The 18532-nt window shown below is 42.2% G+C and overlaps 1 non-coding gene across 1 annotated transcript; it reads left to right on the top strand.

The window, feature by feature from the left end:
- Positions 1–8845: 8845 nt before the first annotated feature.
- LOC124038865 lies at positions 8846–9009 on the top strand. The gene has a single exon (XR_006839466.1). It is a non-coding gene; the product is annotated as a U1 spliceosomal RNA (small nuclear RNA).
- Positions 9010–18532: the final 9523 nt, after the last annotated feature.

The following is an 18532-nucleotide window of genomic DNA, read 5'->3' on the forward strand; positions in this document are numbered from 1 at the left end:
TAATAATATAAATATATATATATATATATATATATATATATATATATATATATATATATATATATATATATATTATTTGCTTTTCACCAGAGGCACAACATTCACAACTCCCAGCAGGGGTACAACATTCACAACCCCCACCAGGGGCACAACATTCACAACCCCCACCAGGGGCACAACATTCACAACCCCCACCAGGGGCACAACATTCACAACCCCCACCAGGGGCACAACATTCACAACCCCCACCAGGGGCACAACATTCACCCCCACCAGGGGCACAACATTCACACCAGGGGTACCCCCAACATTCACAACCCCAGGGGCACAACATTCACAACCCCACCAGGGGCACAACATTCACAACCCCCACCAGGGGCACAACATTCACAACCCCCACCGGGGCACAACATTCACAACCCCACCAGGGGCACAACATTCACAACCCAACATTCACAACCCCCACCAGGGGCACAACATTCACAACCCCCACCAGGGGCACAACATTCACAACCCCCACCAGGGGTACAACATTCACAACCCCCACCAGGGGTACAACATTCACAACCCCCACCAGGGGCACAACATTCACAACCCCCACCAGGGGTACAACATTCACAACCCCCACCAGGGGTACAACATTCACAACCCCACCAGGGGCACAACATTCACAACCCCCACCAGGGGCACAACCCCCACATTCTGAAATTGCATTTTTGCCCCCCCCCCACACACACACAGTTGCATCATTGGAATGTGATTCAAAACGAGGCAACTGTGTGCTTTAGGACCACGCAGACGCATCCAAGCGGTCGGGCAGGCTGTTTGGAGTGTTTATCTGACTGAAAAAAATATATATATATATATTTCAAAAATGATGCCTCCCCCCACTTCTAAAACCAAAGTTGCACCCTTGCTTTTCACTATCATAAAACAGTCAATAAACATTATTGTGTGCTCCATAATTTTGTATTTGCATAAAGTATTTAACCTATGAATAAATTAGTTATTTATTACTAAGTTGTGAGAAATTAAGATTTGAAGGAAGGCTTCCTATCTGCAAAGTTCAAAGGTACATCTCAGAATATCTTATACAGTGTGAGACCCTCCCCCATTTCACACTTTATGCATGCAATCCACCCCATTGTTAGGAACCTCTCCTCATCTTTACTCTACTTGTAGCCATGCCAACGGAATCAGGGGTAGGAGTAAACTACTTGTAACTCACAACTTGCTGATGTCGTTCACACAATGGTATTATTTATGTGGAATATTGTCTAAACCTGCCGTTTTGATAACAAACTGCAACTAATAAACTTGAGCATGTGTAACTGTTTTGCTTCCGTCCCTCTCCTCGCCCCCCCTACCTGGCCTCGAACCAGGAACCCTGTGCACACATCTCTCAACAGTCACCCTCGAAGCATCGTTACCTATCGGTCAGACAGCTAACAACAATGACAATAAGCTACCATGTGGGGACTTGTAGGTGGCTGGTTTCAGCTTGTTGTAGCTTGTTATTTATTCTGTGTCTTGTTTTGAGGTGTTTTTGACTGATTTCATGTCTATGCTAATATGGCAAAAAATATTTGCTAGATAGCTAACCAACAACTGTAAATATGTATTTGAAAGACAACAAGTTCTAGTTTTTTTTTCTTTTGGAAATGTTTTATTGACACAATTCCTTTAAAAACAGCTCATACATTTTTTACATCATTTACACATATAAAAACGGCAACAAAGCATGAAACACAGCATTTGACAGTTACATTTAAATTTGTTAAAGTACATGTTGTTAAAACCAATGAAAACAACCTTGAATAAAAGTACTTTCTTTGTAAAAACATCAAATCTGTAAAAGCCATTTAAAATGTGTGCTGATGATCTAACAAAGGTAAAACATTTTTAAGGCATGAAAAACATGTTAAAAAGCCACTTTGTTAAGAAGCCGTCTTCGGTCCCTTGTACAGGAGCGGGGTGAGTCTTTATCAAGCTCACCTCATCCTGCTCTTCTGAATAGATCATCGTCCCGTCCTTCGGGGCCCAGAGGAGATCCCTCCCCTAGGCGCCGCAGCGCTGTCAGGCCGTGGCCGCCGGGACCTAGGGTGTTGTGGGGGACCCTTCGCCTGGGGTTGAGGCCCTCTTCCTTTCGTACCACCCCAGGGCTTCCGTGGCTACCGTGGCCACTGCCTGGGGGGTGGTCTCTACGTTTTTCGCTACCAGCAGGTTACGGGAGGACCACAGTGCTTCCTTCAGGCACGTGAGGGTGGGCCAGAGCTTGGTGAAGGTCTTTGATGGAATCGGCCTTCGGCCCACCCCATACAGCACGAGCTGAGGTGTTAGGTCCTCCCCTGCTGGCAGACACGAGGAGATCAGGGGGCCTGCTTCCTTCCACAGGTCCCTGGCGGCTCTGCACTCCCAGAGCATGTGCCTCACCGACTCTTCTTGGCCGCAGCCTGGTCGGGGGCACGCGGATGTCCTCGCCATGCCCCGTGAGTGCATAACGGCCCTGACCGGGAGGATCTCGTGGGCGACCATCCAGGACAGGTCCCGATGCCGATTCAGGAGAGCAGGATGGGCCACGTTGCGCCAAACCGTTGTGGGCTCACCTATAGCGAGCCCGCGCACTGGACATACTGGTTCCCGCTCCTGCACAAGAGAGAGAAGAGAGTGGTGTTTTGTTAAGACCGTGACGGTTTCTTTTTCCAGTTTAAAATGTCGTAAAAACTTCTGGAGCTGGACGTAGGGCGGGGGTAGCAGGAAAGAGACTGGGGCTCGCAGGTCGACTGGGATCAGCCTCAGAGTCCTGAGGCAAGATCCCAGCCAGAACCGTGCGAGGGCCTGAGTCTTGTTGTTGACCAGGGAGGTGGCAAGAGTCAGATGTAACGCTGTGTAGCGGCTGCCCAGGAACAAGTAGAGGTCAGGCAAGCCTTTCCCCCCCCCTGGACCTGGGCCTCTTGACCACCTCCTTCCTCAGCCTCTCCCACCTGCCTCCCCACAGGAAGTAAAAAAGCATTCGCTCCAGGTCTAAAATACTCCTTCGAGGGGGGATAAAAACAGAACTGATTAATAAAAGCACAGGTAAAATCACAGCTTTAATGATTAAAACCTTGCCCTCAAAAGTCAGCTGTCGTAGTCCCCAAAAACCCAGTCTCTGTCTTACAGTCCCCAGGATTCCACTCCAGTTACCGCTCCCTCCTCCCCCCCGGTCAAACTTTACCCCCAGTACCCTTATGTCCGTCCGTTTAACCGTCAGAGGTAGTCTGGTCAAGTCTGGGTCTGCCCACGGTCCGAAGAATTGGGCCTCTGTCTTGTCTCTGTTCAGACTCGCCCCAGAGGCTCGTCCGTACCAGTCAGTCCTGTCCAGAGTCCTGTCGACGGATAAAAGGTCGGTACATAAAATGTTGACGTCGTCCATGTAAAAGACGCACTTGGCGGTCATCCCCCCACTCCCCGGGATACCCACCCCACTGATCCCTTGGTCCCTTCTCAAGACCTATGCCAGTGGTTCAATACATTGTGCAAATGTATTTATGTTTTCAAAAATTTTTGGAGACTAAATATAGTTTACGTGTTGTCAAAGCCAAAACCCATCTGTTTTGCCCCATAGTTGCGCACGTGTCGGTTTTGTGGCTAAACAACCAACCCGTCTATATGTAACAGTATAATTTTAAACCGTCCCCTCGCTCATACCCGGGCGCGAACCAGGGACCTTCTGCACACATCAACAACAGTCACCCACGAAGCATCGTTACCCATCGCTCCACAAAAGCCGCGGCCCTTGCAGAACAAGGGGAACTACTACTTCAAGGTCTCAGAGCAAGTGACGTAACCGATTGAAACGCTATTTAGCGCGCACCGCTAACTAAGCTAGCCGTTTCACATCCGTTACATATACTACGAAGCAATCTAGATCTACTCAGGTTTTTACAAAGCTAGCCAGCTTCATTCAGTTAGCTTCAAATTCCAGATCAGGCTTCATCCGTACTACGAAGGCGGATAATATTGCTTGTCCGCCTGCAGCTAACTTTATCAGGTTTGTGACTGCTCATGCATGTTGCACGTGGCTAGTCGAACAGCGAACTCTTCATTGAGACCATGCTGAAACGTCAACACATGGGCGAGTCAGTGGCACAATTTAATTTGTGCCAAAATAAAAAATGAAAAAAAGTTATCTTGCAAATTCAGAAGGCTATGGTGTGAAATGGGCTTGTTGAAGTGCCTTTTTTATAATTACTTATCGTTAATCATCTTTGATGTGCTTATCACACAGCCCCTTTTATTTCTCAACTTAATTATGAAGGTGTTCATAATGTTTGGTATACTCCGTGCATATACAGGCAGTTTGTAGGACTGGTAGCAGATAAAGACCGACTCTGATGCAGTTCTTGAGGAGAGACGACCACACAGGATTTGTGTATATCTCGCCAGCCAAGGACGACCAGGCCTAGGTGGCTGCAGGTCAAGTTGTTCAGTCCCTGTGTTGTTTTGTGGACAACAAGTGGGAGGAAGTACCATTTTCATAGAGCCTCTGCTGCAGATTAAAATGCGTGAGATTAACACAAAACCTGACTTTATAAAATGTTTAAAAATACTTTGAATTGAGTTTGAGTTTCTGTTTGTTTATTCTGTTACTCAGTAGGTGATTTGATAATAGTATTTAATATTAGAAATAAAACAGTCATAAATGATCTTGAATGAAATGACTAAAATATTGTAAATTGTGCAGTGTCATTTGTTGTCTGTTTTCTGGGACCCTGTCACCAAATTGCAAATATTCATATAATTGTTGAGGTATGCAGCACTCTAATTCGCAATGAAAATACTTTTTTAAATAAAGAATGCATTTTTTTTAGCACATTTGTGCATTCATGTTTTGTTAAGACGGCACCCTCGAGTGCACTTTTGATAGCATATACAATAACTATTCACGATACTAGTGATTTCTTGGTTCTTTGAGGTACACTGCATTTTCAGATGACAACAAATGTATTATGAAGTTCGGTAAAGAAATCTTTATAATATATAAACAGTCATTTTGCACAGTGTCACTTCTGTAACGGAGGCTGTCACATCCACAACAGTACATTTTCCTCTCTGAAGTATATATCACAATGTTCATCATTGTGGTTTTTGTGTGTAGACAAGCCTTACTTTCAAAGTGGCTATTCATATTTTACCATTTGAGATTCACAGACTTTTGCTGATGTGTACGTTCTCCCAAAAATGCCTGTCCATTTACGTCACAAGATTTGTTGTTCTGTTACTTCAAAGTGGTATTGCTTAGACCATTGTAATTTTGTGTCTACACTTCCCCGACAGGTTTTTACAAATATACACATTAACATGTTTATTTATGCCTGATAAGCCAATTCTCTGAGACATTTTGTGCGGAAATGTCACATCCATAAGGCTGGAACTAAGGGGCCTAGCCGGAACCATGAAAAACAGCCACAGACCAATTATTCCTCCACCAAACTTTACAGTTGGCATTATTCATTGGGGTGTAGCATTCTCCTAGCATCAGTCAAAACCAGATTAGTCCATCAGACTGCTAGATGGTGAAGCGTGATTTTTCCCTCCAGAGACCGTGTTTCCACTGCTCCAGAGTCCAACGGCAGGGAGCTTTACACCACTTCAGCAGACGCTTGGCATTGCGCATGGTGATCTTAGGCTTGTGTGCGGTTGCTCGGCCATGGAAACCCATTTCATGAAGCTCTTGACGAACAGTTATTGTTGATGAACAGTTTTTGTGCTGACTTTGCTCCAGAGGCAGTTTGGAACTCGTAGTGAGTGTTGCAACCGATGTGAGACAATTTGTGTGCACTATGCGATTCAGCACTCAACGTTCCCTTTCTGTGAGTTTGTGTGGCCTACCACGTCGCGGTTGAGCCGTTGTTGCTCCTAGATGTCTCCACTTCACCATAACAGCAGTTACAGTATATATAGTTTACTTGGCTAACTCCTCAAACCAGGTAACTAGTATACCCCTCATATTAATTCTGAATTCATTGACACTGACCCAACTCCAGCCATTTTAATAATGGGAATTGATGGGAAATGATGTAAATATATCACTAGCCACTTTAAACAATGCTACCTTATATAATGTTACTTACCCTACATTATTCATCTCATATGCATATGTATATACTGTACTCTACATCATCGACTGCATCCTTATGTAACACATGTATCACTAGCCACTTTAACTATGCCACTTTGTTTACTTTGTCTACACACTCATCTCATATGTATATACTGTACTCAATACCATCTACTGTATGCTGCTCTGTACCATCACTCATTCATATATCCTTATGTACATGTTCCTTATCCCCTTACACTGTGTATAAGACAGTAGTTTTGGAATTGTTAGTTAGATTACTTGTTGGTTATTACTGCATTGACGGAACTAGAAGCACAAGCATTTCGCTACACTCGCATTAACATCTGCTAACCATGTGTATGTGACAAATAAAATTTGATTTGATTTGATTTGAAGGATTCATTGCTGCTCGACTTGACTTTTTTATTGCTATTAAAAGCATTCATTAGTACTTTGTTTGCTCAGATGGTTTGTGCAATAATCTCCTACGACCGATAAACACTTCTGGATAATGAATCGGAAGCTACACAAATATCTCTCTCAGCCTCCTCAGATATGGAATACTGCATTCCCTCCTTTGTTCCATGACCAGCTAGCGTACCTGTTGCTCCTGGCCAAGATGACCGAAGGCAACACCGACTGAAAAGACGGGCTACACGGCCTCCTCTTCCTAGTACCCACTGGATGTCATAAGGTGAATGCACCAATTTGTAAGTCCTCTGGATCCTGATAGCTAGCTGAAAAGCGTCTGCTAAATGACTTAAATGTAAAAGTAAATGTATCCTGATGGCTAGCTGAAAAGATGGGCTACAAGGCCTCCTCTTCTTAGTATCCTGATGGCTAGCTGAGAAGACGGGCTACAAGGCCTCCTCTTCCTAGTATCCTGATGGCTAGGCTGAAAAGATGGGCTACACGGCCTCCTCTTCCTAGTATCCTGATGGCTAGAAGACTGGCCTCCTCTTCCTAGTAATGGCCAGCTGAAAAGACGGGCTACAAGGCCTCCTCTTCCTAGTATCATGATGGCTAGCTGAAAAGACCTCTCCTCTTCCTAGTATCCTGATGGCTAGCTGAAAAGACTGGCTACACGGCCTCCTCTTCCTAGTATCCTGATGGCTAGGCTGAAAAGACGGGCTACACGGCCTCCTCTTTCTAGTATCCTGATGGCCAGCTGAAAAGACGGGCTACACGGCCTCCTCTTCCTAGTATCCTGATGGCTAATGTCCAATCGACAGAAATGGTCCAATTCACGCACTTAACAAGAGAACATCCCTGGTCATCCCTACTGCCTCTGATCTGGGGGACTCACTAAACAGAGAACATCCCTGGTCATCTCTACTGCCTCTGATCTGGCGGACTCAATAAACAGAGAACATCCCTGGTCATCTCTACTGCCTCTGATCTGGCGGACTCACTAAACAGAGAACATCCCTGGTCATCTCTACTGCCTCTGATCTGGCGGACTCACTAAACAGAGTACATCCCTGGTCATCTCTACTGCCTCTGATCTGGCGGACTCACTAAACAGAGAACATACCTGGTCATCTCTACTGCCTCTGATCTGGTGGACTCACTAAACAGATAACATCCCTGATCATCTCTACTGCCTCTGATCTGGTGGACTCACTAAACAGAGTACATCCCTGATCATCTCTACTGCCTCTGATCTGGTGGACTCACTAAACACATGCTTTGTTTGTAAATGATGCCTGAGTGATAAAGTATGCCCCTTGCTGTCTGTATTTTGTTTATTTACATTTTAAACACAAACAATTGTTCCATCTAGTTTGCTTAATATAAGGAATTTGTAATGATTCTGATAATTAAGTACATATTTGCAATTACATTTAATTTTGATACTTGAGTATATTTAAATCCTCAAGAAGTATTTCACTGAGTGACTCACTTTCACTTGAGTCATTTCCTATTAAAGTATCTGAACATTTACTCAAGTATGACAATTGGGTACTTTTCCCACCACTTGTAAAACGTTAGGAGTATCTTCATCCATTGTCAAACTGTTGCATTTATCAGATTAGTTGTTTTTTAACCTTTTAACAATTTTGATGACTCTTGATCAATGCTCATTCGTTTTTTTTTTCTTCGTTTTTTTCAGCAGTCCACACTTCTCTTGTATTATCAGGGAACAGCTGACAGTAACATTCTTAATTATTATTATTATTATTATTATTAATTTGTTAATTAAGAGGTGGTGTGGTGGAAATACAATACTAATATAATTTATAATAATGTTATTCTAACTGCATCAGCGCTCCCTGTTTCAATGTGCCTGCATGGGTGGCTGTGAGGGACTGGGGAGGGTGGCCACTAGTGGTCTATAGTAGAATTGCAGTCTGGTTTTAACCACGAGACGAGAAAGGCAAAATAAAATCACAAATTCCATTCACTTGGCTTTATGTGTGTTTCAGAATATTTTTGGATGTACTCAGGGGCATTTATAATAATTCATGATAGTTTCAGCTATCAGACACGTTTAATAAAAATGTTTTTGTTATGCTAAATTCTGCAGAATTGCATCCTGGGAAAATGGAAAAACACTCATATTTTACGAGTAAAATAACAATTCAAACGTGTTTTCACCTCTCCATCTACAGGCAGACGAAATAACACTGAACGTTCATTTAAATTATTTGCTTTTTTTCTCAATAGCTGTGGTGCTATAACCATTAGACTAACACGTTTGCACGGGAAACACTATCCCACATTACTCATGTACAACTCATACTTACCTGGCAAGGGAGACACCGTGATCAAGAAGGCGGTTCACCCAGGGCGAGGCTCAGCCATTGCACTCCGGCTGTGCTGACCCCTGCGAATTTCTCAAATGTGGAAATCTCGATTGCATAATTTCTGGTAGTGGGGGACTGCGTTCGCGCTCTCCCCTGATTTCATTGTGAATGTAAACCCTCTGGTTCATCGTTTTTTAAGTAAACGAAGCATTGATATGTAGATATCACGCATATTTCTTATCCTTTGGGTGCTTATATTTGCAGTAGGTCTGCTGTTTACAGATCCTAAAATCAACAGGGTTTATCCATGTCCAGCTCGGTGCTGTATCCGATTCATGTGTTGTTTTCTAATGTTAGGAATATGTGGAAAATAGAAATAATTGGCAATTTTAGCATAATTAATGAAAAGGGTATGCTGCTATATTTGGTTCAATTTACTTGTTTTTGAGACTCAGTAACTTTATATACTTTACCGTAATAAACTCATAAAGTTTAGCAGGGACTGGTTAGTACTTGAATTGGAGACCGTGTGGGAATAATAGGCGCTGTAAACGTTTACTGATTTTGGCCAGTAGGAAGCGCTGTGTCCCGGTTGTAAAAACAGGCACACTTCTGCCAGATGGTCTACCGTCTCTGCTGCAGTGTGTTGTTTTGTTATTGATTAATTATTGTAACGTTGGGTTTATAGCTTGCAAGAAAGGATTTGTACTGTACTTGTGCACAGGACATTAACTTGAATCTCTCTCTATCTCTCTCTATCCCCTCTCTCTTTCTCTATCCCTCTCTCTCTCTATCCCCCTATCCCCCTCTCTCTCTCTATCCCCCTATCCCCCTCTCTCTCTCTCTCCCCTCTCTCTATCTCTCTCTATCCCCCTCTCTCTCTATCCCTCTCTCTCTCTCTCTATCCCTCTCTCTCTCTATCCCCCCTCTCTCTCTATCCCTCTCTCTCTCTACCCCCCCTCTCTCTCTATGGTCCTCTGTGGTCCTTCTGTAGCTCAGTTGGTACAGCATGGCGCTTGTAACGCCAGGGTAGTGGGTTCGATTCCCGGGACCACCCATACGTAGAATGTATGCACACATGACTGTAAGTCGCTTTGGATAAAAGCGTCTGCTAAATGGCATAGATATCCCTCTATCCATCTCTCTATCCCCCTCTCTCTCTCTCTCTCTCTCTCTCTCAATTAAATTAAATTCACTGGGCTTTATTGGCATGGGAAACGTGTTAACATTGCCAAAGCAAGTGAGGTAGATAATATAGAAAAGTGGAATAAACTATAAAAATTAACAGAAAACATTACACATACAGAAGTTTCAAAACAATATAGACATTACAAATGTCATATTATATATACACAGTGTTGTAACAATGTACAAATGGTTAAAGTACACAAGGGAAAATAAGTAAGCATAAATATGGGTTGTATTTACAATGGTGTTTGTTCTTCACTGGTTGCCCTTTTCTTGAGGCAACAGGTCACAAATCTTGCTGCTGTGATGGCACACTGTGGAATTTCACCCAGTAGATATGGGAGTTTATCAAAATAGGATTTTTTTTCGAATTCTTTGTGGATCTGTGTAATCTGAGGGAAATATGTCTCTCTAATATGGTAATACATTGGGCAGGAGGTTAGGAAGTGCAGCTAATTTTCCACCTAATGTTGTGGGCAGTGAGCACATAGCCTGTCTTCTCTTGAGAGCCATGTCTGTCTACGGCGGCCTTTCTCAATAGCAAGGCTATGCTCACTAAATCTGTACATAGTCAAAGCTTTCCTTAAGTTTGGGTCAGTCACGGTGGTCAGGTATTCTGCCACGGTGTACTCTCTGTGTAGGGCCAAATAGCATTCTAGTTTGCTCTGTTTTTTTGTTAATTCTTTCCAATGTGTCATGTAGGTATCTTTTTTTTCTCGTGATTTGGTTGGGTCTAATTGTGCTGCTGTCCTGAGGCTCTGTAGGGTGTGTTTGTGTACAGAGCCCCATGACCAGCTTGCTTAGATTAGGGGACTCTTCTCCAGGTTCATCTCCCTGTAGGTTAATGGTTTTGTTATGGAAGGTTTGGGAATCGCTTCCTTTTAGGTGGTTGTAGAATTTAACGGCTCTTTTCTGGATTTGGATAATTAGTGGGTATCGGCATAATTCTGCTCTGCATGCATTATTTGGTGTTCTACGTTGTACACGGAGGATATTTTTGCAGAATTCTCTCTCTCTCTCTCCCCTATCCTTGTTCGAGGAGTTGTTCTAGCAACGCACATGCCCAAAACAAAATCCACTTGACTTAAATCTCACTTGGATTGCTGTAAATGTAACTCACAACTTGCTGATGTCATTCATCTACACAATGGTATTATTTATGTGGAATATTGTCTAAACCTGCCGTTTTGATAACAAACTGCGACTAATAAACTTGAGCATGTGTAACTGTTTTGCTTCCGTCCCTCTCCTCGCCCCCCCTACCTGGCCTCGAACCAGGAACCCTGTGCACACATCTCTCAACAGTCACCCTCGAAGCATCGTTACCTATCGCTCCACAAAAGCCACGGCCCTTGCAGAGCAAGGGGAACAACTACTTCAAGGTCTCAGAGCGAGTGACGTCACCGATCGAAGCGCTATTAGCGCGCACTACCGCTAACGAGCTAGCCATTTCACATCGGTTATGCATGCAGTAGATTTGGAAGTTTGCAAAGAGAAAGCTAAAGATGGAGTGCACTGGTTAATTCTAACACAAGATCATGAACCAAGTAAGTTACAAAACTTAAAATATGGTATTTTATGTACATTAAAACGTTTCTTGTAGAGACTGAGTATACTGAATGGCAAGAGTAGACCTAGCCCGGGAAATGCAATGTTTGGGTAAGTTTCTCTTGAGGATACACATTTATATGGGAGTAGTCTACCCAACCCCCCAGCCTACCCAAAGGCCGGCAGATGGTGATGAGTCGTTTTTATATTATTTCTACCATCCAAAGGGAATGTATGCAGCTAACAAATATATATTTATTTATTTAACCTTTTTCAAATCAAATGTTATTGGTCACATACACGTGATTAACAGATGTTATTGCGAGTGTAGCGAAATGCTCGTGTTTCTAGCTCCGACAGTGCCGTAATAACAAACAAATTACACAACATATACACACAAATAAATGAATTAAGACTATAAACATATGTACGAACAATGTCAGAATAAGATAAGAACAGTATAGAAATATACATATGAGTTGTGTAGTGCAAGATATGTAAGCCTTATTAAGTGAATGAGATACCATAGAACAGTATAGAAATATACATAGATTGTGTACCATAGAACAGTATAGAAATATACATATAGAAATATGTTGTAGTGCAAGATATGTAAGCCTTATTAAGTGGATGAGATACCGTAGAACAGTAAAGAAACTTAACTAGGTGATTGCATCCCAAATGGCACCCTATTCCCTATGTAGTGCACTACATTGGACCAGGACCCATAGGGAATAGGGTGCCATTTGGGACACACAACATGTGTAACCCTGGTAACAAGTACATTTTATTTTTATTTTAATAATTTAAACTTTTATTTAACTAGGCAAGTCAGTTAAGAACAAATTCTTATTTACAGTGACGGCCTACACCGGCCAGACCCGGACGTCGCTGGGCCAATTGTGCTCTGCCCTATGGGACTCCCAATCACAGCCGGTTGTGACACAGCCTGGAACTTTTAGACCAAAAAGTGTGTTCCAAAGAGGAAACACTACTCAACTGACAACCGGAAGTCAGCTTGCAGGTGCCTGGCCCGCCACAAGGAGTCACTAGAGCACGATGAGCCAAGTATCAAAGAGAGGACGCAAACCAAGTGTTTACGGAAGCGGCTCAATGTGTTTTGTTATTAGCACGTCACAGCTGGGGAAACGTTCTTTTCATGCCACTTCGATTCCGAAGCGACTTGTTTTGTAGCAGGTTAGGAGACTGAGGTTAAGATTAGGAAAAGGTTTAGGGTTAGCGAAAATGCTCTTCTAACCTGTTACGAAAATGGCTTTTTCATCAAAGTGCCGTGAAAAGAGTGTGTACCCCACAGCACAGCTGATAAAGGCGAGAAGATTTCTCTTTATTTACAAAGGTAAATTCCTTCAAAGATGTATTGTTTAATTCATATGGCGTTTTATAACATTAGATAATTATTTGAATGGTAAACCCCAAACTTTTTTCGACTGAAAATGTAGGTGTGCAAGCCACTTACTGCTAGCTATCTAGCTACCTGTTAGTGTAGCCAGAGTGTGCTATCACAGACAGTAAACTCTGTGTTGGTATAGATGGGATGGCCGATTTTTAACGTCACAAACATGATGCATCGATGTGTCTCGGAAGGCGTGCGTTGTTTGGATTCTGAACGGTCAGATAGCTAACAACAATGACAATAAGATTCCATGTGGGGACTTGGAGGTGGCTGGTTTCAGCTTGTTGTAGCTTGTTATTTATTCTGTGTCTTGTTTTGAGGTGTTTTGACTGATTTCATGTCTATGCTAATATGGCAAAAAACATTTGCTAGCTAACCAACAACAGTAAATATGTATTTGAGAGACAAGTTCTCATTGTGCAACTATATTTATGTTTTCAAACATTTTGGGAGACTAAATATAGTTTACGTGTTGTCAAAGCCAAAACCCATCTGTTTTGCCCCATAGTTGCACACGTGTCGGTTTTGTGGCTAAACAACCAACCCGTCTATACTACAAAGCTAGCTAGATCTAGTCAGGTTTTTACAAAGCTAGCCAGCTTCATTCAGTTAGCTTCAAATTCCAGATCAGGCTTCATCCGTACTACGAAGGCGGATATTGCTTGTCCGCCTGCAGCTAACTTTATCAGGTTTGTGACTGCTCATGCATGTTGCACGTGGCTAGTCGAACAGCGAACTCTTCATTGAGACCATGCTGAAACGTCAACACATGGGCGAGTCAGTGGCACAATTTAATTTGTGCCAAAATAAAAAATGAAAAAAAGTTATCTTGCAAATTCAGAAGGCTATGGTGTGAAATGGGCTTGTTGAAGTGCCTTTTTTATAATTACTTATCGTTAATCATCTTTGATGTGCTTATCACACAGCCCCTTTTATTTCTCAACTCAATTATGAAGGTGTTCATAATGTTTGGTATACTCTGTGTATATACAGGCAGTTTGTAGGACTGGTAGCAGATAAAGACCGACTCTGATGCAGTTCTTGAGGAGAGACGACTACACAGGATGTGTGTATATCTCGCCAGCCAAGGACGACCAGGCCTAGGTGGCTGCAGGTCAAGTTGTTCAGTCCCTGTGTTGTTTTGTGGACAACAGTGGGAGGAAGTACCATTTTCATAGAGCCTCTGCTGCAGATTAAAATGTGTGAGATTAACACAAAACCTGACTTTATAAAATGTTTAAAAATACTTTGAATTGAGTTTGAGTTTCTGTTTGTTTATTCTGTTACTCAGTAGGTGATTTGATAATAGCATTTAATATTAGAAATAAAACAGTCATAAATGATCTTGAATGAAATGACTAAAATATTGTAAATTGTGCAGTGTCATTTGTTGTCTGTTTTCTGGGACCCTGTCACCAAATTGCAAATATTCATATAATTGTTGAGGTATGCAGCACTCTAATTCGCAATGAATATACATTTTTTTAGCACATTTGTGCATTCATGTTTGGTTAAGACTTTTGATAGCATATACAATAACTATTCACGATACTAGTGATTTCTTGGTTCTTTGAGGTACACTGCATTTTCAGATGACAACAAAAGTATGATGAAGTTCGGTGAAGAAATCTTTATAATATATAAACAGTCATTTTGCACAGTGTCACTTCTGTAACGGAGGCTGTCACATCCACAACAGTACATTTTCCTCTCTGAAGTATATATCACAATGTTCATCATTGTGGTTTTTGTGTGTAGACAAGCCTTACTTTCAAAGTGGCTATTCATATTTTACCATTTGAGATTCACAGACTTTTGCTGATGTGTACGTTCTCCCAAAAATGCCTGTCCATTTACGTCACAAGATTTGTTGTTCTGTTACTTCAAAGTGGTATTGCTTAGACCATTGTAATTTTGTGTCTACACTTCCCCGACAGGTTTTTACAAATATACACATTAACATGTTTATTTATGCCTGATAAGCCAATTCTCTGAGACATTTTGTGCGGAAATGTCACATCCATAAGGCTGGAACTAAGGGGCCTAGCCGGAACCATGAAAAACAGCCACAGACCAATTATTCCTCCACCAAACTTTACAGTTGGCATTATTCATTGGGGTGTAGCATTCTCCTAGCATCAGTCAAAACCAGATTAGTCCATCAGACTGCTAGATGGTGAAGCGTGATTTTTCCCTCCAGAGACCGTGTTTCCACTGCTCCAGAGTCCAACGGCAGGGAGCTTTACACCACTTCAGCAGACGCTTGGCATTGCGCATGGTGATCTTAGGCTTGTGTGCGGCTGCTCGGCCATGGAAACCCATTTCATGAAGCTCTTGACGAACAGTTATTGTTGATGAACAGTTTTTGTGCTGACTTTGCTCCAGAGGCAGTTTGGAACTCGTAGTGAGTGTTGCAACCGATGTGAGACAATTTGTGTGCACTATGCGATTCAGCACTCAACGTTCCCTTTCTGTGAGTTTGTGTGGCCTACCACGTCGCGGTTGAGCCGTTGTTGCTCCTAGATGTCTCCACTTCACCATAACAGCAGTTACAGTATATATAGTTTACTTGGCTAACTCCTCAAACCAGGTAACTAGTATACCCCTCATATTAATTCTGAATTCATTGACACTGACCCAACTCCAGCCATTTTAATAATGGGAATTGATGGGAAATGATGTAAATATATCACTAGCCACTTTAAACAATGCTACCTTATATAATGTTACTTACCCTACATTATTCATCTCATATGCATATGTATATACTGTACTCTACATCATCGACTGCATCCTTATGTAACACATGTATCACTAGCCACTTTAACTATGCCACTTTGTTTACTTTGTCTACACACTCATCTCATATGTATATACTGTACTCAATACCATCTACTGTATGCTGCTCTGTACCATCACTCATTCATATATCCTTATGTACATGTTCCTTATCCCCTTACACTGTGTATAAGACAGTAGTTTTGGAATTGTTAGTTAGATTACTTGTTGGTTATCACTGCATTGTCGGAACTAGAAGCACAAGCATTTCGCTACACTCGCATTAACATCTGCTAACCATGTGTATGTGACAAATAAAATTTGATTTGATTTGATTTGAAGGATTCATTGCTGCTCGACTTGACTTTTTTATTGCTATTAAAAGCATTCATTAGTACTTTGTTTGCTCAGATGGTTTGTGCAATAATCTCCTACGACCGATAAACACTTCTGGATAATGAATCGGAAGCTACACAAATATCTCTCTCAGCCTCCTCAGATATGGAATACTGCATTCCCTCCTTTGTTCCATGACCAGCTAGCGTACCTGTTGCTCCTGGCCAAGATGACCGAAGGCAACACCGACTGAAAAGACGGGCTACACGGCCTCCTCTTCCTAGTACCCACTGGATGTCATAAGGTGAATGCACCAATTTGTAAGTCGCTCTGGATAAGAGCGTCTGCTAAATGACTTAAATGTAAATGTAAATGTATCCTGATGGCTAGCTGAAAAGACGGGCTACAAGGCCTCCTCTTCTTAGTATCCTGATGGCTAGCTGAGAAGACGGGCTACAAGGCCTCCTCTTCCTAGTATCCTGATGGCTAGGCTGAAAAGATGGGCTACACGGCCTCCTCTTCCTAGTATCCTGATGGCTAGCTGAGAAGACGGGCTAGTATCCTGATGGCTAGCTGAGAAGACGGGCTACAAGGCCTCCTCTTCCTAGTTTCCTGATGGCTAGGCTGAAAAGATGGGCTACACGGCCTCCTCTTCCTAGTATCCTGATGGCTAGCTGAAAAGACGGGCTACACGGCCTCCTCTTCCTAGTATCCTGATGGCTAGCTGAAAAGACTGGCTACACGGCCTCCTCTTCCTAGTATCCTGATGGCTAGGCTGAAAAGACGGGCTACACGGCCTCCTCTTTCTAGTATCCTGATGGCCAGCTGAAAAGACGGGCTACACGGCCTCCTCTTCCTAGTATCCTGATGGCTAATGTCCAATCGACAGAAATGGTCCAATTCACGCACTTAACAAGAGAACATCCCTGGTCATCCCTACTGCCTCTGATCTGGGGGACTCACTAAACAGAGAACATCTCACTAAACAGAGAACATCCCTGGTCATCTCTACTGCCTCTGATCTGGCGGACTCAATAAACAGAGAACATCCCTGGTCATCTCTACTGCCTCTGATCTGGCGGACTCACTAAACAGAGAACATCCCTGGTCATCTCTACTGCCTCTGATCTGGCGGACTCACTAAACAGAGTACATCCCTGGTCATCTCTACTGCCTCTGATCTGGCGGACTCACTAAACAGAGAACATACCTGGTCATCTCTACTGCCTCTGATCTGGCAGACTCACTAAACAGATAACATCCCTGATCATCTCTACTGCCTCTGATCTGGTGGACTCACTAAACAGATAACATCCCTGATCATCTCTACTGCCTCTGATCTGGTGGACTCACTAAACACATGCTTTGTTTGTAAATGATGCCTGAGTGATAAAGTATGCCCCTTGCTGTCTGTATTTTGTTTATTTACATTTTAAACACAAACAATTGTTCCATCTAGTTTGCTTAATATAAGGAATTTGTAATGATTCTGATAATTAAGTACATATTTGCAATTACATTTAATTTTGATACTTGAGTATATTTAAATCCTCAAGAAGTATTTCACTGAGTGACTCACTTTCACTTGAGTCATTTCCTATTAAAGTATCTGAACATTTACTCAAGTATGACAATTGGGTACTTTTCCCACCACTTGTAAAACGTTAGGAGTATCTTCATCCATTGTCAAACTGTTGCATTTATCAGATTAGTTGTTTTTTTAACCTTTTAACAATTTTGATGACTCTTGATCAATGCTCATTCGTTTTTTTTTCTTCGTTTTTTTCAGCAGTCCACACTTCTCTTGTATTATCAGGGAACAGCTGACAGTAACATTCTTAATTATTATTATTATTATTATTATTAATTTGTTAATTAAGAGGTGGTGTGGTGGAAATACAATACTAATATAATTTATAATAATGTTATTCTAACTGCATCAGCGCTCCCTGTTTCAATGTGCCTGCATGGGTGGCTGTGAGGGACTGGGGAGGGTGGCCACTAGTGGTCTATAGTAGAATTGCAGTCTGGTTTTAACCACGAGACGAGAAAGGCAAAATAAAATCACAAATTCCATTCACTTGGCTTTATGTGTGTTTCAGAATATTTTTGGATGTACTCAGGGGCATTTATAATAATTCATGATAGTTTCAGCTATCAGACACGTTTAATAAAAATGTTTTTGTTATGCTAAATTCTGCAGAATTGCATCCTGGGAAAATGGAAAAACACTCATATTTTACGAGTAAAATAACAATTCAAACGTGTTTTCACCTCTCCATCTACAGGCAGACGAAATAACACTGAACGTTCATTTAAATTATTTGCTTTTTTTCTCAATAGCTGTGGTGCTATAACCATTAGACTAACACGTTTGCACGGGAAACACTATCCCACATTACTCATGTACAACTC

The sequence above is a fragment of the Oncorhynchus gorbuscha genome, linkage group LG06 (genome assembly GCF_021184085.1).
Source record: "Oncorhynchus gorbuscha isolate QuinsamMale2020 ecotype Even-year linkage group LG06, OgorEven_v1.0, whole genome shotgun sequence".
NCBI lineage: Eukaryota > Metazoa > Chordata > Actinopteri > Salmoniformes > Salmonidae > Oncorhynchus > Oncorhynchus gorbuscha.